This window comes from Biomphalaria glabrata, chromosome 7, assembly GCF_947242115.1.
Source record: "Biomphalaria glabrata chromosome 7, xgBioGlab47.1, whole genome shotgun sequence".
NCBI classification, from domain to species: Eukaryota; Metazoa; Mollusca; class Gastropoda; family Planorbidae; genus Biomphalaria; species Biomphalaria glabrata.
Window position 1 is genome coordinate 4,434,156 of NC_074717.1, and position 25,734 is coordinate 4,459,889.

The following is a 25,734-nucleotide window of genomic DNA, read 5'->3' on the forward strand; positions in this document are numbered from 1 at the left end:
TTCTAGGACTTTCTTCAATAACGTCTGTGTGCTGTGCATCTTATCTTATATAATACAGACGTTACTTCAAAAAAGAAGATGATTACGTCCTACGAGTAATGCATTTAGTCATGCATATTAACCAATGACCTAAATTCTGATGAGTCACTGGCTATCCTGACTAGCTCAGGCAATCCATTCTATGCTCTAATAGCACTAGGGAAGAAGGAGTATTTGTACAAATTTGTCCTAGCATATGGAACGAAGAATGTGCCTTTATCTTTGTGTCTTTCGGAGTATTTTATTAGATTTTGTTTTTGTATTTGAAGATTATGGTTCAGTGTTTTATGTATAATTGCTACTTTACTTTTAAGCCTTCTGTCCTGAAGGCTTTCTAAATTTAGTGATTTTACTAAAGGTGTTACTCTAGTCAAATGTGATTATTCGTTAGTTATGATTCTCACCGCTCTATTTTGTGTCTGTTCCAGTTTCTGGATGTTTTATTGAGTTAAAAAGTACCAAACAGAGGATGCATATTCTAGTCTGCATCGCATAATGAACTGAGAATTTCGTATAATGTCAGTTTTGACTGTGTCAGAATAGCACCAAAAAAAATCATGTTTCAGATTGACCATAAGTGACCCTGACATTCGTCATTCGAGTCCCGAGGTGGTCGCGACCTACATGAGATTGTCACTATCCAGAAATGCGTACGTCGAAAGCACAAGACTTGAACACCTTGCGGCTCAAACGACAGGCGTTCAGGCATTGATTCTCCTTATCCGGAAGTCTGTTGAACTTTAGTCAATGGATGCGACAAACACTTCAGACGGCAATGTTCATTTCTTTAATGAGTTTCCTGGAGTTCCCATTAATATCGGGTCCAGTCAATAGCAGCGCCGGGGCGATGGGGGGTGCCGAGTCAAAAGGGGGGGGGGGAGGTGTTCACTGGAGCAGAACAGGCGTAAACATGGATGTAATGACTTCGGGTCAAGGTCATAGAGATCGATGAATGTGGGTATGTGGTGTGTATGTGAATGTGTGGTGTGCTTAAGTGAAATGTATGTCTGGTGTTTATAAGAGGTGTGGGATGAGTGTTATGTATATGTTGTGTGTATTTGTGGTGTGTATGTGTTGTGTGTGTGTGTAGTGTGTATGTGTTGTGTGTGTGTGTGGTGTGTAAGTGTGGTGTGTATGTGGGGTGTGTATTTGTTGTGTGTGGTGTGTATGTGTGTGTGGTGTGTGTGTGTGTTATGTGTATGTGTGGTGTGTGTGTGGTGTGTATGTGTTGTGTTATGTGGTGTGTATGTGTTATGTGTATGTGTCGTGTGTGTGTGGTGTGTATGTGTTGTGTGTAAGTGTGGTGTTTATGTGGGGTGTATGTGGGGTGTATGTGGATGCATGTGGGGTGTATGTGTGGTGTGTATGTGTGGTGTGTATGTGTGGAGATGACGTTTAATGTGACAACCAAAAAATTCAAATCAGTTTGTGTTACAAACAAAAGAGCTTATAATGTCATGGTGTCAAGCAGTGCCCAACTATCGAACAGAAAACTTAGAGATTAGTTGATGAGCTCTTCCTACAGTTTGTATATCAAAAGAAGAACTCAGAGAAAGATCTAAAACTCAATGGAAGTATCTTATCTTATCTTTTCTTATATCGATGTGAATAATGAAAGAATGAAGCTACTGTTGTTCAAGTAAGAGCAGTACAGGGGTGGCGAATAGAAAGTTTGGCGAAAAGACTGTTTGGTGGCGAATTAACAGTTTGGTGGCGAATTAACAGTTTGGTGGCGAATTAACAGTTTGGTGGCGAAAAGATTGTTTGGTGGCGAATTAACAATTTGGTGGCGAATTAACAGTTTGGTGGCGAATTAACAGTTTGGTGGCGAATTAACAGTTTGGTGGCGAATTAACAGTTTGGTGGTGAAAAGACTGTTCTGGTGACGAATTAACAGTTTGGTGGTGAAAAGACTGTTCTGGTGACGAATTAACAGTTTGGTGGCGAATTAACAGTTTGGTGACGAATTAACAGTTTGGTGGCGAATTAACAGTTTGGTGGCGAATTAACATTTTGGTGGTGAAAAGACTGTTCTGGTGACGAATTAACAGTTTGGTGGCGAAAAGACTGTTCTGGTGACGAATTAACAGTTTGGTGGCGAATTAACAGTTTGGTGGCGAATTAACAGTTTGGTGGCGAATTAACAGTTTGGTGGCGAATTAACAGTTTGGTGGCGAATTAACAGTTTGGTGGCGAATTAACAGTTTGGTGGTGAAAAGACTGTTCTGGTGACGAATTAACAGTTTGGTGGCGAAAAGACTGTTCTGGTGACGAATTAACAGTTTGGTGGCGAATTAACAGTTTGGTGGCGAATTAACAGTTTGGTGGCGAATTAACAGTTTGGTGGCGAATTAACAGTTTGGTGACGAATTAACAGTTTGGTGGCGAATTAACAGTTTGGTGGCGAATTAACAGTTTGGTGGCGAAAAGAGTGTTCTAGTGGCGAATTAACAGTTTGGTGGCGAAAAGAGTGTTCTGGTGGTGAATTAACAGTTTGGTGGCGAAAAGAGTGTTCTAGTGGCGAATTAACAGTTTGGAGGCGAAAAGAGTGTTCTAGTGGCGAATTAACAGTTTGGTGGCGAAAAGAGTGTTCTGGTGGTGAATTAACAGTTTGGTGGTGAAAAGACTGTTCTGGTGACGAATTAACAGTTTGGTGGCGAAAAGACTGTTCTGGTGACGAATTAACAGTTTGGTGGCGAATTAACAGTTTGGTGACGAATTAACAGTTTGGTGGCGAATTAACAGTTTGGTGGCGAATTAACAGTTTGGTGGCGAATTAACAGTTTGGTGACGAATTAACAGTTTGGTGGCGAATTAACAGTTTGGTGGCGAAAAGAGTGTTCTAGTGGCGAATTAACAGTTTGGTGGCGAAAAGAGTGTTCTGGTGGTGAATTAACAGTTTGGTTGTGAAAAGACTGTTTGGTGGCGAATTAAGAGTTTGGTTGCGAATAAAAAGTTGTGTGGCGAATAGAAAGTTTAATGGCGAAAAGAGAGTTTGGTGGCGAAAAGAGAGTTTGGTGGATTGAGAGCAAAGTTCAACATTGTATTTGTGGATTGACGTGGAGTGACAGATGACTCAGGAAATCAAACATGGCGGCGACGTGGGACCTCAAGATGAAATCAGATTATCACTGATCCTGATGAACTGAGTTGTTTGGTCAGTTTCAGTTTGGTGTCAGAGAGACAGGACAGCAGTGGACTGATACTCTGTGTGTGTCCGTGTGTGTGTATGTGTGTGTGAGAGAGAGAGAGGGGGGAGGGGGAGATGGAAGAAAGTTTATTAGCGCAAGACAAGCACATTTCGGAATGTCAATCTCTTTGTTCCGTCATCAATAGAACCAAGCGGGGCAAGACGCGCTCAGTCTAAATGGTAAAGAGAAAGACATACTAAAGAGACAAAGAATATAAGAGAAAGAGGAAGAAAATGATAGAATTAAAGAAGAAAAAAAGAAAAAAACAGGATTATTTTTTTTTTAAAGTGAAAGCGAGAGACATAGAAACAGAAAAGAAACAGAGAAAGAAACAGAGAAAGAAATAGAGAAAAAAAACAGAGATAATATGATACAGAAAAAGATATTAAGGTATAGAATGATAGAAAGAGAATGTGGAGAAAGAGAGAGAGGTTAAAAGAGAAATAGAGTGATAAAGAAATACAATAAGTGAGAGAAATAGAGAAACACTGATAGAGAAAGAGAGAAAGCGATAAAAAGAGGAGAGAAAGAGAGAAAGCGATAAAAAGAGGAGAGAAAGAGAGAAAGCGATAAAAAGAGTAGAGAAAGAGAGAAAGCGATAAAAAGAGGAGAGAAAGACAGCAAAAGATAAAAATGAGAGTAGGAGAAAGAGCAAGCAAGAATATAAAAAAAGAGAAAGAGCGAGAAAAAGAAAGAGAGAGAAAGAAAGAAAGAATAAACAGAAAAGTAAAAGAAAACAAAATAAGAAGTAAAACATTGTCAGATATAATGTCTAACTAACTGCCACATTCAAAACTTTGAACGCATTCAAAACAGCAAATATTTATTATTAAAAGAAATAATCTCGTTTAAAACGAGTAGAGTCTCAAATATCCCTACATTGATATATTTTTTCTAATCCTTTTTCAGATGGGAAGGTTTTTATGTAAAGAGAGATGATGTTCATTTGGACGCATTATATTTAAATCTATATTTCACTACCTCTCTGTTTGAGCTGAAAATAGTCACAACATTCTAAATGGGAATCTAACAAAATGCTAGGTCGTTGGTGCCATTTTCTTTTCAATGTAGCAACATTCTTTTCAATGTAGCCTTATTCTTTTCTGAACAAGAACAAGAGGATATAGGCTACCTCGCTACCTGGCCATTAGGAAAATCAAACAGAAGGCTACAAGTTATAGTTCTGCCCTTGTGAACCCTTGGATATGACATATCATGGGCTTCTCCGGGGGGTTCGGGGTTCAAAACCACCTCATTTCCGAAATGAAATCCCTCCCCCAAAGGGGGGTGGTCGAAATTTTGTGACTGATTTTTTTTTAAATTTTGTTTATTGGACGTGAGATTTTAATGTTAAATCATCATTTACCCCAGCACGGCCAATGTGGGTTTTGAGTTTAAAATCCCCCTCCAGGGGTTTTCTATTTTAAAAAACCCATCTTCTATAAAACAAAAATAAAATAATGCAAACGACAGTCACCAAATTCCATGAGCGAAGCCAAGAAGGGTTTTGAGTTTAAAACCCCCTCCAAAATTTTCAAAATAAGACTAAAGCATACAAGTCACCAGATTTTTGAGGTTTTGAGGTTAAATACCCCCTCTTCAATATTATTCTCCAGAAAACGACAATCTCTAAATTAAGGGTTAAAGTCTACTGAGCGTCCTCAAGCCAGTCGACTAACCATTATATAACCATTACTAACCATTACACCAGCGAATCACTTAGGAATTAGAAGATTTTGTAGTTATCTATTGTTAACTTCAAACTTCAATGCGACGACCAACAAAGTATAAAGAGGGCTAATTAGGCTTATACCACCACATCAGTGAATTACAATTTCTTTCCATTGTTTGAGATATCTAACAAAATAATTTATTACGAATTGTAAATCGGCTACTTTAAGAATGTGATTCTTGTTTTGTCAGGTATAAGAGACATCAGTGTAAAACTTTCTTCTAGATCTGAGATTGGATGTTGGAGAAATAACGTGTACAAACTTTTGACCAGACAAAGAGTGGGCTGATATAAACTTTGTAAAAAAGGGAATATCAATTGGAATCGGACTTTCCAAAAATGGGTTGAAAAAATCTTCCTGACCTAATATTTTATAAGCTTAACTTTTTTTTTTAATAAAAGTTTTAGAGCTTTGAAAAAAAAAATTGTCTTTCTAATCGGCTTATACAAGCTAAGTCCCTCAGCACAATAGGAATCTCCGTGGGACACAATGAAGTTTCTAAACATCCTTAGGATTATCAAGTGAACTTGTCAATCTCTGGATCACTGTATTAGTGAGAGGCGGACATATAAGGCTTTGACATCAAGTTTATTTTTGTTTTAAGTTTGCTTTTGTTACTTTGAATACTAGAAGAAAAACATGACACAGGAAAGAAAGTACAGAGATGATGGCACAGTAAGGAGAACTGGGTTTTTCCTTAAACCTGATAACTAGGTTTATCCTTGAACCTGATAAATTGCTTTAACCAAGATTATGATGTCTTGGTTTAACCTAGATTATGACTTAACATAGACAATGATAAATATGCTAAACTTCGATTATGACAACATGGTTTAACATAGGTATAACACGAAATATAAACATCCCATTTATTGTTATGCAACTGAAACAACTTTAACATTGAGGATAATAATTACATGACACTAGGTTTTATCTTCTAGGTTTTATCTTCTAGGTTTTATCTTCTAGGTTTTATCTTCTAGGTTTTATCTTCTAGGTTTTATCTTCTTCACCTTCACCTATCCCTTAGTCTGTTGGACCGTTGGGGCACTACACAAGATTCGTCGACCGTCTTTCTTCATTCCTCTCTGTCTTTTGCCTTGGGTAAAACCTTTTTCAATGGCAGGCCCGTCCATTCCATTTTTATCTTGTCTTCCCATCACTTTCTCTGTCTGCCTACTTTTTTCTTTTTCCTGGTACTGTTCCCTGAAGGAATGCCTTTACAAAGCCCCAAGTACGTCACATAGTAAAGTTCCTCTTTCAGACCTTGCGATTTATAGGACAGATGACGTAAAGGACATCGGTTTCTTCGACCAACGGTTAACAAGCAGGGTGTCACGTGATTAGCACAATGAACTTTACTTTCCCCAACTTAAGTCAGGTACCCCATAGAGCAGTGGTTCTCAACCTTTTATGCTCGCCGACCCCTTTGTACAATCCCCCACTCTGCCGCGACCCCCCTCCCCCACACACACATACAGCAATAGAAGAGTAGACAATAACATTCCACATTTTCGATGGTTTTAGGCGACCCCTGGCAAATCGTCAATCGACCCCCCAAGGGGGTCGCGATCCACTGGTTGAGAACCCCTGCCATATAGTTAAGTGGACTCTGGGGCGCTCTAAAAATCCCGAAATTCAAAATCAATCCCCGAGATTCGAACCCAGGTTCGGAAGCCAAGCGCTTAACCACTCTGCCATCGCGATCCCATACGTTGCACTCACAAAGGCATAGATATAGATGTATAGGTCAGTGGTTACATGTCAATTAATTGGATGTATGTAGATACTTTCTGCCTTATATATAGATTTATAGGTCAGTGGTTACCTGTCAACTAATTGGATGTATGTAGATACTTTCTGCCTTATATATAGATGTATAGGTCAGTGGTTACCTGTCAACTAATTGGATGTATGTAGATACTTTCTGCCTTATATATAGATGTATAGGTCAGTGGTTACCTGTCAACTAATTGGATGTATGTAGATACTTTCTGCCTTATATATAGATGTATAGGTCAGTGGTTACCTGTCAACTAATTGGATGTATGTAGATACTTTCTGCCTTATATGTAGATGTATAGGTCAGTGGTTACATGTCAACTAATTGGATGTATGTAGATACTTTCTGCCTTATATATAGATTTATAGGTCAGTGGTTACCTGTCAACTAATTGGATGTATGTAGATACTTTCTGCCTTATATATAGATTTATAGGTCAGTGGTTACCTGTCAACTAATTGGATGTATGTAGATACTTTCTGCCTTATATATAGATTTATAGGTCAGTGGTTACCTGTCAATTAATTGGATGTATGTAGAATACTGTCTGCCTTGTGCTTCTAATGTGTTTTATGGTCATGAACTTTTGAATAGATTTTAAATAAATATCAGGTAATTTGTGTTCATACCGAACCAAAAACCCCCATAAGTAAAAGAACCATGCTGAGATTACCCCCTTACAGAACGTGAAACGAAGCGGGCAGTGAGTTTTAAGGTCCCCGTACAAGGACGTACCCATTGCCACACATGGACCCAAGTTCTCTCTCTCAAATCTTTTTTTTTTTTTGAAGTAACGTCTGTATTTTATAAGACAAGATGAATCCTTGCCTCGATTGCTCTTCTCGCAGAGCACAACATTCGTAAAGAATGTGGTCCACTGTTTCATCGTCCTCCATGCAGTGGCGACAACGTGTGACGTAGTTTTCACGAAACCGCCCGAAGTAAAATGTGAATACCAGTTCGTGGCTCCACTTCCCAAAACCCACTTCTAACTACCCACTACCCACTTGCCACTACCCATTTTCTTCGGAAAACCTGTGCCTGTGTGGTACAAGCCTGTGACATTTACGTATTCGAGATTTTTAAGACAAACAAAACAAGGTCAAGGACTCGTAACTTGTGCTTCACTATTGCCAACTAAATAAAAACTACAAACCGAAGAGCCAAATAACCCCAGAACTTGAGAAAAAAAAATCCTCATCCTTTATTCTGTACACCTGATATACTAAAAGCTTGCTATTTATAGTATAAAAATCTCCCAATTTAGTAGATCAAAAAAATATTTAAAAAAAAAATGCCTTTATTTTGGTTTCGAATTAAAGGGTTTGTTAAAAAAAAAAAACAACACATGTGGGTTTTTATTTGGTTGGGTAAAAACCCAGACTAGACTGTGTGGTTATCTTCCATTGATTGAATCAATATGTACACACAGGCAATGGCTAACATGCCAGTTGATATTCTAACAGACCAGACAACACAGCCAGTTCCAGACCATGTTTTGTCTTTTTTTTCTCTCTATCCCCCCCCCCCTCCTCCACACTTGGCTTGGCTCAATCAGATTGTATGTAGGGCGCCGCGTGAGTAATACTAAAATGAGGTCACAACTGCTCACCACCCCACACATTCAGTAATCAATATATTGTATCTCACGCAGTAGGGGGGGGGGCGATAGCCGCTAGAGAGAAAAAAAAGGGGGGGGGCAGTTTGTGCATGTGATCTGGAATATTTAACATCGAGAAGAATTGTATCTGCCAAGATGCGACTTAAGACATGGCCAATGTTAAATTGCTTGATTGTCTGCCCCCCGGGATCTGAGAATATGTAGAACCGGAAACAGGGTATCAGTGAGAGACGGCTTCAAGGATCAGGATACAGCCAAGGAGACAAACCAATAACAATGAAACAAAATTTTATCATGGAGCTGTGTGGTGTTGCAACCTTTACAATTTAGGAATATGTGTTCAGATTTATTGCACGTGTTTAGTCAATCAAGCGCTTTACACGTGATGACGCAGTCTTAATTAAACTAGAGCGCGCGGCTGCCGATTAGCAGCCTCCGGTGTCGAGTCACGCTGTGTGCCATTCTTTTTTTTTTCCTGGTACTGTTCCCTGAAAGAAAGTCTTTTCGAGCCCTGAGGACCTTGTGATTAGGCCATAGAATTTAAGTTTGGTTGTTGTTTTTTTTTTGACAGTTGTTAGCATATAAGAATTATAATTACAACAGAAGAGAAAGGATTTTAACTCAAGATTTGGGTTTAACTCCAACCGAGATATTTTACTGCCAACGTCAACAAAACCATGGGCCGGAAATGAGATCTTTGCGCTACGGCGCGCTCAGGACTCTGCCTGAATAGTTTACCATCTCGTTTGCATTTTTAACAAATCTACGTTGGCGTCTGCTGAAACGCTGAGATCACGTGTTGTGCGTAACTCTGCAGTTTGTTATAAATATTTTGGTTTTATGATTCAGAATTGTTTCATTAATTACACAAATGGATGACTCTATTGTAGTGATAAAGCCGAATGATTTTAATTTGAAGGGACATATAAAACCTTTGAGTGATTCGCTACACAATTATATATATATAATTTAAGATGTATGGTATTAGTACATGTTTGTTAATAGGTTTAGGCTTGTATTGAAAAAAAAGTTCTCCTCTCAGTACTTAGGATCAATAGGGCAGATGATGTAAATGTCATCTGTTTTTTTGTCGGCGGTTAACGAAGGCGTCATGTGGCCAGCACAACGACCACCCGCCTTCACTTTCCCCAATTTAACGTCATTTGAATTGGGCTGACTCAGAGGCGTATTTACCGAGATTTGAACTCGAGATCTCTTGGTAAAGAAGGTCAGTGCTTTACCATTCATCCACAACGCGCCATAGGTTTAGATTTGGTGTTTCAATATTTAATGGGACTCCACTATAAAAAGCAACGAATTCGAATCCCGATAAAAGCTGTAAGTTTGAATTGGGATTTTTTTTCGTTGGGGCTTTAATCCATCTTGCCCATCTTGCTCTTGCCCAGGATTCGAACCCGGGACCCCGGTTCGGAAGCCAAGCGCTTTACCGCTCAGATACCACGCCTATCATGGGCTGACTAAAGTCTTATCATTGATGTCATTGTTTTGAAAAGGCTCATACTCTTAATCAAACCCTTTTAAAAAAAAAAAAAAAAAAAAAAAACCCGCAACAAAAAAATTAAGGAAAATGAAGTTTACAAGATTACTATTCGTTTTAAATTAGGTCTAACTTATAATGCATGACAGGACAGAGGTTAGGGTAAACAGATGTGGATGATAGTTGTGCTGGCCACATGACACCATAGTAAACCGTTAGCCATAGAAACAGGTGAACATTTAAGCATTTCGTCCACAAATCACTGATCTAGAAAAGTGATTTTATTATGATTATTTGCTTATTCTATAACCTCTGATCTATATCTTTGGGCAAGCTTACGATTGACACCAAGAACAGAAACACTTATTAGACTTTAGACTTTAACCAGCAAAAAAATAAATACTTTTTAAAAGAAGCTTATATAAGGGGAAAAACGACACATTTACTGCCATAAATATCACTCAATACAGCAAAAGTTACTTCTCATATTGAAAAATAAAATTAATTATTTACCACAAATAAGTGAAGTAATTGAAATTGTTTATTAATTCATGTATTGTCATCGATGGTGATAGATTTGCGCAAAGTTTCAACTTAATTCGAGAATGGGAAGTTGAAGAAAAAACGTGTAAATAAATCTACCCAGACAGACAGACAGACAGAGATAGTAATGCCTAAACTTTCGAAAAAAGAAATGAAACAAAGAAAAATAAATAGATCTATAAACATTTTAGAATGCCATATATTTGGACCTTACGTTTTGAGGTTACTGTGGCGACAGACGTTCTTAAAGCTTTCAGTTGCAAGAGTTGAATAGGAACATAATGTACACAAGACATTTATACACAAGCCAAATCCACTAGCTGTCTCATTCTCCTTGTTGACAGCACACCCGTGACGAGCTCTCCAGTCCACTAACTGGCCAGGGTACCCTCTCTTGACCGTGTGTGTCACGGTTGGCCACGCATGCAGTATAGAAACCGTGTCACAACAGTTACTTTTGTTTTTTTGTGTTGCTTGGTTGTTTTATTTGTCAATTATATCTATTCAATTAGTCTGTCTGTGTGTCTGTCTGGTCATTAGTTTGGACAGGTTCTCTGACACCCAATCTCAGGTCAAGCTGAAATTTTACACTATTACTTCTTTTACCTGACAACACAAGCATCTATCTATCTATCTATCTATCTATCTATCTATCTATCTATCTATCTATCTATCTATCTATCTATCTATCTATCTATCTATCTATCTATCTATCTATCTATCTAACTATCTATCTATATATCTATCTATCTATCTATCTATCTATCTATCTATCTATCTAACTATCTAACTATCTATCTATCTATCTATCTATCTATCTATCTATCTAACTATCTAACTATCTATCTATCTATCTATCTATCTATCTATCTATCTATCTATCTATCTATCTAACTATCTATCTATCTATCTATCTATCTATCTATCTATCTATCTATCTATCTAACTATCTATCTATCTATCAATCTATCTATCTAACTATCTAACTATCTAACTATCTGTCTGTCTATCTATCTATCTATTAATCTATCAATCTATCTATCTATCTATCTATCTATCTATCTATCTATCTATCTATCTATCTATCTATCTATCTAACTATCTATCTATCTAACAATCTATCTATCTAACTATCTAACTATCTGTCTATCTATCAATCTATCTATCAATCTATCTATCTATCTATCTATCTATCTATCTATCTATCTATCTATCTATCTATCCATCCATCCATCCATTCATCCATCCATCTCTCTCTCTCTCTCTCTCTGTCTCTCTCTCTGTCTGTCTGTCTCTCTCTCTCTCTTTATATATATATATATATATATATATATATATATATATATATATATATATATATATAGAGAGAGAGAGAGAGAGAGAGAGAGAGAGAGAGAGAGAGAGAGATAGATAGATAGATAGATAGATAGATAGAGATATAAAATTAACCAATTAGTTAGTTAAGTATTGGTAATTAATTATTTTTGATAGGTATCTCGAACAAGGAAACAAATTTTACTTGTCTGAAGTGGTGGTATAAGCTAAATTAGTTCCCTTTATAGGTCGACTCTCTAAAGAAATTTTAAAACAAAATATAACTATACAATCTTTCTTTCTCTCCTTCCCCCCCCCCCCTTTTCCCAACTGGTACAGACACGTGATAGGATCATAGCGTATTGAGAAAGCTAAAAGCATGAGCTAAAAAAAAAACAATTATGAAAACTATTTCTAATCGCACAGGTTTATTATTGTTACTCTAGGACTATTCAAATTTAATTACATGACTGATCCAAACTAATAGATACATATATACTCGTCGTATAAGCGTTTTTTTAAAAGTATTTTTGTGTATATATATATTCTTTTTCTATCAGTTAGTAAAATTAAGCAATACACATTGATAACTGGAACGAGAAATTAATTTGAAGGATCGAGCTAAAGCCTGATAACATTGGTCCTATGTGTTATGAATTAAAGTCTGTATTTTATAAGATAAGATAAGATAAGATGATCCCTACTGTTTCAGTAACCTGCTCGTCTGTTTTTTTCAGATCACCTTTACGTTCTGTAGTAATAAAATTGGGTACAAAAAAAGAAAGAAGAGAAAGCAATAAGAAAAAAATGTGGTGACGATGTAATGGAACCTAAAGAGGAAAAGAAAATAAATAGAAGAAGATTGGGAGAGATGTGCAAATAAATAGAGGAACTGAACAATGTTAAGAATGCCACATTAAATTATCTCTTTTGACAACTAATTACTAAAAAAAAATTACGTTGCTGCAAGCTGGTGAGTTAAACAAGCTAAAGATAACAAAAAACTAAAAAAAGCAAACGAAGCTTAACTAAAGGGGAATAACTCTGTCCTTAAAGCTATATCTACCAATAATGTACAAGCTATTTCCCTTACTCGATATGAAACAAAATAATTAATTACCAATAATCAGTTGGCTAATAATGTATTTTTGTTTATTGATTTATGTTTTGTTTGGTACCATAAATAATTGTTTAAAGTATCAACTTCATCGGAGAATGTGTGAGGGAGAAATAGCGTTAACAATTATTTAAGGGGACTAAACCCAACAAATTTAGCCATAGCTGTGAATAATGTAATATGAATTTCCCTTGTTTCTATTAAACAAAATAATTAATGAATTACCAGTGATTTATTGTCAAATTAATAACTTTTTTTTTATTGATTCGTATCTTGCCTATGTCAATGAATAATTGTGCGAAGTTTCAGCTTGATCAGAGAATGGGTGTGGGAAAAATAACGTGTACACACACACAATATTTACCAGACAGACAGACAGACAGAGTTGATATAAGCTTTGTCAAAAATTAATTCTAGAGAGCTTAAAAGTGTTACAAACTTTTTTTGATGTTATAACAGTAGGGCTAAATTTACGAAAGATAAAGAACGCTATACATGATTAACTGGTGACCTGAGTCAGTCGAGAGTTGTTTAGTTACGGGGTCGGCAAACTGCGGCTCGCGAGCCACATGCGGCTCCTTGGGTGTGAAGCTGCGGCTCTTTTGTTCCATGCAAATATTATTTATTTTATCGAAACATTTTTTTAAAAAATAGTTCTGAATCGTTTAACGGAGATTATGCACCGATTCTATCTCTCACAGTCACTTGTACTCGCTTTTCACCAGACCCCTCTCCCTTTACACGCGTCGTCACTGTTGTCAGTCCGTCGGAAGCTCTCGGCCGTCGTCGAATGTTTCTGTGTAGTTTTTAATTTTTCTTTCGACGCAAGACGAATTGGCATCATCCCCACTCGCTTTGGCTGTGACCTATAGTTTTTTGTTTCAAGTAAATGAGTTAGAAGCAATTATCTTCTCGAAATTAGAAGCAATCTACAAGCAATGCTAATATGGCAAGCTTTGCGGTACCGCTAGAAATTGCACAAAAAGGGAAACCATTTAGAAATGGTGAGTATGCCAAAGACTGCTTCCTAAGTGCATCTCAAGAACTGTTTCGTGATTTAAAAAACAAAACAGAAATCTTGAAAAAAAAAATCAAAGATTTGCCACTATCTGCTGAAACATTTGAAGATAGAATAGCTAAAATGTCTTCAAATGTAACATGTTTGCAAGTGGAAGATATTTAACTTTCTTCTGTCTTGTCACTTGCTATAGATGAGTCTTGCGAGATAAAAGACATGGTACAAGTTGCCCATTTTGTCAGGTATATGTCTTCCCAAGGTCTAAAAGAAGAACTTCTAGGATTGCTACCGCTCTTAGGACAAACTAGAGGGGAAGATACAGCGAATGCCGTGCAAAAATGCATTGAAGACAGTAAGATCGATTGAAGTAAAATCGTTTAAATAGCAACTGATTGAGCCAGAAGTATAGCAGGAAAAAAAATAAAAGGCAACAACGTGATACTTCGAAGCAAAATAAGCCGCAAAATTTTACGTTTCACTGAATAATACCCAAAACAAATTCGGCCGAAATAGTTGATTTCATAAATATGGTAATCAAGACTTTTAACAGCATCTTGCCAAAAGCACTCTACCATCGTCATTTTAAATCTTAAACGAAATGGAGACTTCTGTCTTATAACAGTGTGATAGCTTTCCGAAGGTTGAAACGTTTTGCTTTGTGTTTGAATGAAATACATACATTCCTTAATTTTTAAAAAAGGCATTAATCACCCCGAATTAGAGAACGACAAATAGTTTCACACATTTTACTTTATGGTTGATATAACAGGGAAATTAAATGAGCTGAATCTAAAACTGCAAGGAAAAGGAAAACCCAGCCTAAGTTTTGGTTTGTGATCAAATTGATAAAACAATGAAAAAAAACTGTCACGTGACAGCCACTGTGTATTAAAATTAGATCGCAATTTGTATAGAAGAGATAGAGAACCACGTGGCAAAATGTTGTTTGTTTACGATTGGTGAATGAGGTCCATTGATTTCAAACATTTTAATTGTCGCAGCAGAAATATTTTTTAACAGTATAAGTAAAAGCGGTTAATGCATAACGTATCGTTACGTCTGGTCGTGTTGTAAGACTCTGGACTGTCGTCTGCAAAGGCAGTATAGTGTCGTCAATAGTTTATTTACTTAAAAATGAAGATTAAGGTGGCCACTTCTAAAACTAAATCTTTGCCAAAGTTAAAATACAAAATGTGTTATTTTTGTAATATAAGAACCTAAATGTGTACGTTTTGAAAAAGGTTGAACAGCGCATCCATAAATTTGAATTTTAATACGTAAACTTTGTATACAAATGCAAAGCGCAGTGTTTCCCAAAGACGGGTACGCGTACCACCAGGGGTACGGGAGGACTTTGCAGGGGGTAAGCTTTGCACCTCGTTAAATATGCTTATTGTTTTAAATACCCATTTAATATGCTCTGCTAATAAATTAAAGAAGGGTTGGGGGGAGGGGGGCAAGGGGTACTCAGCATTGCAAAAATTATAAAAGGGGTACACCGAGGTTAAAAGTTTGGGAGACACTGGCAATTGGACAACATGAACCTTGGGTGAATTCCTAATTGTAGCAGGGCATGAAAGCATGGGCTTCTCGTAGTGCTCTGGTAAGTAACTCTGTTGTGGGCCTCCCGTAGTGCTCTGGTAAGAAACTCTGTTGTGGGCCTCCCGTAGTGCTCTGGTAAGAAACACTGTTGTGGTCCTCCCGTAGTGCTCTGGTAAGTAACTCTGTTGTGGGCCTCCCGTAGTGCTCTGGTAAGAAACACTGTTGTGGTCCTCCCGTAGTGCTCTGGTAAGTAACTCTGTTGTGGGCCTCCCGTAGTGCTCTGGTAAGTAACTCTGTTGTGGGCCTCCCGTAGTGCTCTGGTAAGAAACACTGTTGTGGTCCTCCCGTAGTGCTCTGGTAAGTAACTCTGTTGTGGGCCTCCCGTAGTGCTCTGGTAAGTAACTCTGTTGTGGGCCTCCCGTAGTGCTCTGGCAAGTAACACTGTTGTGGGCCTCTCGTAGTGCTCTGGTAAGTAACTCTGTTGTGGGCCTCCCGTAGTGCTCTGGCAAGTAACTCTGTTGTGGGCCTCTCGTAGTACTCTGGCAAGTAACTCTGTTGTCGAACGTAGTGCCTCATAGCTCCCATGAAGTTCAAGTGACCCTTCACTTGCAAGACGTGCACCACTGTTTCCTCTGCCTGCCCCATTAGTTTAAGAAGGAATTGAAAAACTCCAGTATGTCAATTGTCGCCAGGTTATTTAAGTTGAATATATCAGTGATGCCAAAATACGACCCGCTGGCCAGATCCGGCCCGCGACATAGTATTTCAGAGCAATACTTATTCTTATAAATGCTGGCGATTGAAAGATGAGTTTTTTTTTTACAACCCCCTACGACAGCGTGTGTGTGTGTTTTTGAATATGGGTTCATTTTTTGGAAAAGTGTTAAATATCTTTGAATTATATCAATGATGTCTGCACTGATGGTGCTCCAAGTATGGTAGTATGTTGGTCTGTATTTAAACCTTTGATAAAGAATGAGTCGCCAAAAGTTATCGGAACTCAGTTTGTGATACATCTCGAATATCAATATCGAAGACAATGCTAACTAAAATAACAAAAAGGCAATGTATAATGTCACTTCAAGGATCAATTGCAATTTAACTCGCGTCTGAAAAAAATCAAATCCTTCCAAAATAAGACATCAAATTAGCAAACAAAATTGGAGGAAAATAATATTTACATGTTTCCAGTCTAATGTGCTCTCTAGGAGGAAAATGACAATAAACTTGAAAAAACAAATAAAATGATAATTTTGTGAAAGAACATTTGCTAAAGCTTTAAAGACAAAATTTCATCAAACTTTCCAAATCTACATAACATTCCATTTGCAATTGTCAGAACTCCAATAAAAGTCAAAAGTTAAAGATGTTTAGGAGACAGAAATAGTTAATTAAACCCATTAATACAGATGCAGCAAAAACATTTCTCTATACACAAATCTGAATCAAGCGTTTGCAGTGATGCCCCAATTCATCTGTGTTTCGCTTTCTTCTTCAATTTGTAATAAAACATTAGTTGCATAACAGCCTGTTCATTATCATGTCTAAGTACAGAAAATCGTCACATGTGTATGCGATGTGGATAGGGTTAATAAGAAATAGAAAGGTAGGTAACTGCATGATACAAAGATATTAGCTCATTCATGTGTCATTGGATGAGAAAGGGAAATATGTATTTTAAGAATATAATGACATATTGTTTCATGATAATACATAAAGCTTTGGCAATGCAAATCAGATTTACTGTTGGGGGGGTCGCGGCATAGTGAGGAATTGTAAAAAGGATCGCCGGGCAAAAAAGGTTGAGAACCGCTGTATTAGATAGTCGAAGTTAGACGTTGTATTTTCTTTAATTTGATGATCCACTTACTACTACTGGGGCTAATAAGTTATAATTTGAATAATGTTATTTAATCCTATACCTACGTGTCGAGTCTATTGGAAGAGTATGTTAGAGCTCCATTTATAAAGATAAAGATAAAGATAAAGATAAAGATAAAGATAAAGATAAAGATAAAGATAAAGATAAAGATAAAGATAAAGATAAAGATAAAGATAAAGATTAAGATAAAGATTAAGATAAAGATTAAGATAAAGATTAAGATAAAGATTAAGATAAAGATTAAGATTATGATAAAGATAAAGATAAAGATAAAGAAAAAGATTAAGATAAAGATTAAGATAAAGATTAAGATAAAGATTAAGATAAAGATTAAGATAAAGATTAAGATATCCTGTAGTTTAAGATTGAACGGGGGCTTGAAGCGGCGCCTTCGACACGGAGGTCACGCTTGAAGTCGCTTCCCGGTGATCCAACCCTCTAGACTAGTCTAGACAACGACCGTCACTACCAGCCTGGGAAACCCCCATATGCACGCGGCTTGTGACCAAAAAAAAATAAATGAACAATTAAAAATCTTCGCTTATAAAAAACGTCAATACTTTGTACGATGGAGACACTAAAAAGACTTGCCATTAATGGATTTGCTTCCTGGAATAAAAAATCTCCCATTTAGTGGCTTTGTTTCCCCAACCATAATCAATTGTTAATATATTGGTCCATTGATCGATCGATCTAATGCTATCGATTACTAATAAGTTGTATGTATCGATACTATCTTCTTCCTTAAAAGCGATCAGATTCGACTCTTCTGAACTTTGTTTTATGGCCTCAACTGATCCAATCACTAGTGTCAATATTTATTTGTCTGGATCCCCTTCATCTCAAGCTGTTAGCCCATTGTCAAGTCATATTAACAAAATGTCGTCAGAAATTATACCCCCCTGCCAGTCCCTTTCGATTGATGTTGACAGTCAATTAGCCTACAGGTCAGACAAAACAAACACAGACTCTACTCACCCCCTTGTAAGAGTCCTGGATTCCGTCGTCTGCTACACCTCTATCGATGACCTAAATCCTGGTTTTGTTATCGATTAGCCCCCCTGTCTTACAGCTCAGGTGTGCTTAGCCACTTTGTCACTTTGTCACGACGCCTAGTCATCGGGTGGAAGTGGAACCAAGCAAAGGCAAGCGTATCTTCTTAACTGTGTTCCTTTCTTTTGTTTTGTTTCCTTCTGTCTTGAGGCAGAATTGAATCCTAGTTTTGAAGAAACTGCTTCCAGTGTGTGGCAGGTTTATATTCAAACTAAGAAATTGTTTGAATTAAAACCCAGGTCAACTTCTAGAAAAGATATTGTAAGAAACTTAGCACTTAAACATTTATTGTCGTCATATTACGGTTTCAATTATTTATATGCTCTTATTAAATTTACTTATATATATATATATATATATATATATATATATATATATATATATATATATATATATATATATATATATATATATCAAACTACAATGTCTGTAATACTAATTGATATTTTGTTACGTCGGACAATGGCTATGTATGCGGTTGATGTGGCAAAATATGTAGGTCACAGCTGGGACTGCGTAGCCACGTGAATACTGCTACTGCACTCCTCATTAATTTTTAGACTTTAAGACAAGCCTTATATAGAACTACAATCTGAAGAATATACAATTAGGCCAAGAGGTAGAGCGATCGGCTGATGGAGTTATGATTTCGAGTTTAAACCACACTTGAATTAGCAAAGTTTAAATCTGAGATTTGACATCGCCTCTAATATCACACATTGCTGCTGGCTATTTTGATATTTTTTGAGGTAAAGTAAAGACTGTTGATCGTTGTGTTGGCCACATGACACCCTCGTTGAACATCGGTCACAGAAATTATCCAACTTTACTTCCTCTCCCAGACGGACTATTCATTCAAGACACGCCTTTGAATTTTTTTTTAACTTTTAGTAAGCCTACTATCTGACCTCTGACCTCTGACCTAGATTTTCAATTGAGTTTACTCGAGGCCAATTGTTACAGAAGGCCTGAACACTGACTGCCAACGTCACAACCTGTAGACAGGGGAGATCAATTGTTCTTTGCCACGTTACAAGTACGTAGGACGCGGCAAAGAGATATTGGCCACCAACGCCCACAGGCTGTGACGTCGCAGGTCAGAGTTCAAGCATACTGTAACGATTTGTCTCCGCTTGCCTTCATTAAAACAGCTGTAACACTGGATAAGCGAGAAATTTAAAAATATGAAACACAGATCAAGGCACTTATTAAATATTCAAATTTAAACGTCAGCGAATCTATTGGCTCGTTTAACCTAGCCACGTGACACAAGTTTCAAACGCTCTATCAGAAAGAAAGGTTATTACGTCACAGCCCAGACTGCCAACATGTCGGCGGGGTTCAAACCCGAGACTACTGAGACGAAAAAAAAAAATGATCCGCCCTAGCCTAAGTCTCTTGCAGGTAGGAGATGGCGAAGGGTATGGTTCGAACCTCGGACCAACGTAAAGGTGTCCGAAAAGCATACCAGATGATCCGGTAGTTAGTTATCGATTGATTAAAGGACTACAGTGAATTTCGTTTTTCTGTAAAGAAGCTCGACTCTGTCAGTGTCAGAGTACGAATACTCGTTCGTTTCTAACAGTAATACTAATAAGTTTACAGGTGAATTCTAACAATAATAATAATAAACTTAGAGATTAAGGGACTATGAAAGCTTTCTATACTTTCGACGACACCTTGTTCTTATAGCAACCGAAAGGATAATGTCAAACTGACCTCGCAGACACCTTCAAAGTCCTAAGCATTCCTTAAGAAAATCCTTATAACCTGTCAAAGCGCAATACTGCCGCAGACCTGCTACATCATCATGCAATTTCTTAGTGGGCACGGTTAAGGAAGCTAGAAGGAATTTTTTTGACCTTTTAACGAAGTTCGACCCTGTCAGTGTCTGAGAATTGCTATCCATCCATTTCAAAGTATTAATAATTTAAAAAAAAAAAAATAATAATCTTTATTATCCGTTGGGAAATTGGTTTTACAATTGTGCATTACATATTCACACTAATCTACCTAATGACAAAAGCCTTATAAAGCTTCATCGCTTGAAACGTATAGAACATTTATTTTAGTTTAAACAACTCTTTATACCTTTCGTTCTAATATCATGGTCTTAATATCACTGCCTAATATGACAATCTGAACACTAAAAATGAAAATGAACTCCAGAGAATCCTAAATGCTGCTGGTAAAGTCGTTGGCAAAAAACAAACCCATTTGGGCAGCTGTTTGATAAAAACATTCATAAGAAAGCTAAAAAGATTCTAGAAATAAAAAAATCACACCCAGGGTCAGGATGTTGTGATTTTACCATCACAAGAGAGATACAAGACACCGATAGCAAAGACAAACAGACACAAAAACTCTTTTTGTTACCCTGGCAATCAAATCGCTTAACAAAATTTAACAATCTGATATAAACTTTTCACATGTCATATGAGTGAGTCTGGTGTGAATATATATTTTGGGTTTCTATAGTTATATTGTTTTGTTTGGTGTAATGGCCAAAATTGTAAGACAAATTTCCATATGGATAATAAGGATTATTATTATTGTTATTATTGTTATTATTCTAAAAATGTAAATAAATAAATAAATAGTTTGACAGAAATTTAATATCAGATAAACACTAAGTGTCGAAAACCACATACAAAATTTTAACTTTTTAAAATGTCTGTATGACAAAAAACATGTGATGAGTGGATGGAATGTCAATTAAATGTCAACTGACAAACACGATGAAAGAGGTCTAGACAAAATGACATGTGACATTTGCTTTGAGCAGTTCTGTAACTTAATATCTGACTTATTATTTCTATAAGTATAATTTTAAATTTATTAAAGAGCAAAAAAAAAAATAAAAGAATACTCAAACACAGCAAACATTTAGATAATTATGACAAACAAATGAATAAACACATACAATATTTTTTCCTAAATTCTAAAATCTGTTTAGATCAATGTCGAAATGTGTCCTGCTGAAATATTCTCTGTCATAAATATTTAAAGTAGAATATCGATTCGTGTTTATAAAACAGAATTCAAACCATATTTTAAAACCTATCACTAAGCATATACGGATAGAATCGATACCCGTATTCGAATGGTCGTATCAGCAGAATAGATGTCACTTTACTTTAGAGGTAGAATCTCTAGACAAGGCAGAATAGATGTCACTTTACTTTAGAGGTAGAATCTCTAGACAAGGCAGAATAGATGTCACTTTACTTTAGAGGTAGAATCTCTAGACAAGGCAGAATAGATGTCACTTTACTTTAGAGGTAGAATCTCTAGACAAGGCAGAATAGATGTCACTTTACTTTAGAGGTTGAATCTCTTTACAAGGCAGAATCAATACGACTGACTGTTCTAAATGCAAAGATTGTAAAAGAAAAAAATTGTCCGACCAATTTAAAAATGTTTTGGAAGACAAAGAAACGAAATTCGTGATTTATTAACCCTTTAAATGCTGACCTGTTTTACAATGAGTGCATACAAACTGGAGTTACAATTCTGATGATAAATCGAATGGAAAAAAAAAGTTTAACCACATTAGTTCTAATAGGAATGTGTTCGAGTCTGAAAATTAACAAGAAGTGCAGTATTTCTAGTGGATACAAGGACCCAGCTATGACCTACATATTTTGCCATATGAAACTCGTACAGCGGGCTTATACCTATAATTTTGTCAAACAGCCTAATAACTTTGAATAGAAATATTCTTATATGTTTATATTACAGTCACTGACGTAATGAAATGTCTTTGTGTGTTTCATTGGACTCACCTCTCAGTAGTGCATGTAATTAATATTTGCGTAAGAACAGTCACAAATAAGCTTTACAAAATTTACATATAATATAAACGAAATGAACAAAAGGAATATATGCAGCCACAAAAGTATGTGGTATTTTATGTAGTGTTTTAATTTTGATCCCGATTCTGGTGCCCCCCCCCCTTACCGTCCGGCGCCAAGAGCAGATGCCCTAGATCATTTTTTATTGGTCCAATCAAATGGAAATTCAATTATCTTATAAAATACAGACGTTACTTCAAAAAAGAAGATGATTACGTCCTACGCGCCATGCATTTAGTCATGCATATTAACCAGTGACTTAAATTCTGCCAAGTCACTGGTTTTCCTGGCTAGCTCAGGCAACCCATTCCATGCTCTAATAGCACTAGGGAAGAAGGAGTATTTGTACAAATTTGTCCTAGCATATGGAACGATGAATGTGCCTTTATCTTTGTGTCTTGACTACAAGTTACCTCAGCCTAACCTTGTTTACATGCACTAGTCTTTCACAGACTAAAATGAGAGTTAAGCGTCCTTGGTTGGAAAATCGACATATATTGCTACATATTATTACGAGCAAGCAAATACTAGTAAATGGATCCTACTAGAAAACCCATATACGTTCTTTCATGGGGTTACTGGAGTGTGAAAAAGACAATTTTGGGTAAAAAAAAATCAATTTTTCAATTTTGGTGTCATTAAATAGGTGGACAAGTATTTTATAAACCGGCACCAAAAATTTTCTAAAAAATTGCATTTTTTATTGAAAAAAAGCATTTTAATGATGCATGGTGAACACTGTTTTCCATATTTTTCTTAATACAAATTCACTGTTTTTGTGTGAATGCATTTTTTGTGGCCCCCCCTGTAACATATTTCTAAAATCTCTAGAACTAATAGAGATAAATGTGTCAAATTTGGTACACATATTCAGAGATAAATAATAAAGAGAATGAGCTAGTTTTAATGACTTTATCTGAAGAAGTTTTTAATATGTGATCTTTTTGAAAAAAAATGTGGATGCATTTTACAGGTAAAAAAATCACTCTTTTTAAAAAAATTATAAAATGCACAATACTAAGGGAAAATGTATAAAATCTAGCTAGCTCTTTCCAGTCACCTTTATACTTTAAGGTGTAAGTATTTTTAGCTTTGAAATTTATCAATTTTGAAAAATTTTAGAAATTTCCTATGTGAACTCATTTGTGTTTATTTTCAAGATGGCCGCCATTACCATGGCAACCCGGAAACCTTAGACAACATTCAATATATATTTTTTTTTATTGAGTTGTCATATGATATAATATAACAAAAGTTATGAAGTTAAAGCAAAAATTAAAAAAAAAATAATTTTGCACTCCAGTAACCCCTTAATGTTACAATTTAGATTTATTAATCATGCTATAAGTAAAGTTAACACTTCGGACCAAGCGATCTACAGGGCAGATTATGACAAGTCGTCTGATTCTGTGGCCCGCGGTTAACAAGGGTGTCAGCACAACGACCAACCTCCTTTACCTTTCTCCAACTAATGTCAGGTACCCATTAGAGCCTGGTGGACCCAGAAGCGCCCTATAGATACCGAAATTCAAAATCCTAGACTTTAACAAGATTCGAACCCAGGACCACAGGTTCGGAAGCCTAACGCTTTACAACTCGACCGCTGCGTCTCCAAACACGTTGTAAATGAGGGAATTATTTTTTAACGATAAATTTTAAAATTTAATTCACAGAAATAAACATAAAAAAAAAAAAAGAGCATAGCCCAACGCTGATGATTCGGGTTCAAGCTGGCTATAAACTCTGACATACTATGTTAAAAAACTGATAACACCAAAAAAAACTAACCCCCTAAAAAAAAAAAGCAAAGAAACATAATACAGAGACGAAGCTAGCAGTGTGCGGATGGTACGGATCGTACGGGCATCAGATAGTGAGGAGCATCAAAATTTTTACTTTTTTTTTTTTGGAAACATTGAAGCCTGAAATACAAATTATTTTTTTATGTGTTTTTTTTTTTTTTGACGGGCATCTATAGGAGCTGCCGCGCTTGGCATCGAAGACCCTAGCTACGCAACTGATATTATGTTGTCCTTTCAAGTTTCAATTTTCTGGATTGAATAAAAATAAAACCTAATAAATATACTCAGAAAGACACAAAGATAAAATGATATTTCTTATTCCATATACTAGGACAAATTCAAACAAATTCTCCTTTTTCCATAGAGCTATTAGAGCAAAGCACAGGTTGCCTGGATCAGCCTGGAAAACCAAAGATTTTGGCAGAGATTACTTCATTGACTAACATGCATGACTAGATTCACCTAGAAACACGCGTAGGACGTAATCATCTTCTATTTGAAGTAACGTCTGTATTTTATAAGATAACATACGTCTTCATTTTACTGAACAAGTCTAACTTAGTAAAACGTCAAAGCCAAACAAAAAAGTTAACAATGTTTTTGTGTCATAATAAAATCTTATCTTATTATAACATCTTATAACATATAACATCTTATAATGTAAAATTTATCCCTACGCAATTATAAGACGTCAATATCTGTTTACGACGTCTAAGATCACATCAGAGTAGACAATGTTGAGACGTTTCTAGAAAAGAAATTGGACGACCTTAGGCCAGGCCAAATCAGGCGCAGAACAACAGAAATGGCGGGAAATTAAAATCGTGGACCGACAAATGTTTCCAGAAGAACTTTAAAAAAGCACGAAACAACTTATTTTCTTCCAATCTTATAACTTCATTCTTCTATATTTTTACAATTTAAATAAAAACATATTTCATACATTTTGTAACGATAATCTGATTTAAAATAGCTTAATACCCCAACTATATCATCTTGTATGTATAAATGCATATACCCAAAGATAATAACACATATAAATACGAAAGCTTACAGTTACGTTAGCCGGTATGTTGAACACAGGACTGATCAGCACACAATAAAAAAAAAAACCAACTTTCACTCTGTTGTTATTATTGACCACGCCAATGCACTGTCCGGCACAGCGAGGAGTAGCGACCAACAATAGAAACACATTTTTAGAAAAAAATCGCTATCAGAGACTAGCCTAAGACCCAGGCGTTCGGTTTGAGATGCTGGCACTGGTGTCTGAGCTTCGCCTTCTCTTGTAGTTCTTACGACGCCACCCGTTGACAGGGCTGGTACGTGTTGGCTCTCTTGTCCACGCCAGGAATGGAGTGGGCCGTTGACATGGTCAGCGGCGTTGATGCGTCATTGTAGGGGAAGGAGAAGAAATAGATTCGTAGCTTTTAGTAATCCATCGCGGCTTTTTACAAAGCTTATCTTAGAATTTAGTCCGTCTGTCTGTCTGTCACAGATTTTGTACAAGTTTTGTCTCCCACTTCCCATTCTCGGATAACAAATGGTGAAACAAGTGCCTTTAATTGTAAAGTGCCTTTAATTGTAAAGTGCCTTTAATTGTAAAGTGCCTTTTAATTGTAAAGTGCCTTTAATTGTAAAGTGCCTTTAATTGTAAAGTGCCTTTTAATTGTAAAGTGCCTTTAATTGTAAAGTGTCTTTAATTGTAAAGTGCCTTTAATTGTAAAGTGTCTTTAATTGTAAA

The 25,734-nt window shown here is 36.4% G+C and overlaps 1 protein-coding gene across 4 annotated transcripts in view; it reads right to left on the reverse strand.

Moving 5' to 3' along the window:
* The window catches only part of LOC106078537 (protein unc-93 homolog A-like), a 145,558-nt gene extending 120,287 nt beyond the window's left edge, over positions 1 to 25,271 (reverse strand). The window contains exons 1-2 of one of the 4 annotated variants that reach the window (XM_056036266.1): positions 25,045 to 25,271; positions 18,260 to 18,545 (exon numbers count right to left, since the gene is read on the reverse strand). The gene's annotated coding sequence lies outside the window, so the exon portion shown is untranslated. Of the gene's footprint in view, positions 1 to 10,622; positions 10,745 to 18,259; positions 18,582 to 25,044 lie in introns of those variants that run through there. The other 3 variants (XM_056036265.1, XM_056036268.1, XM_056036267.1) reach the window with 3 other exon arrangements.
* Between the last annotated feature and the right edge of the window lie 463 nt (positions 25,272 to 25,734).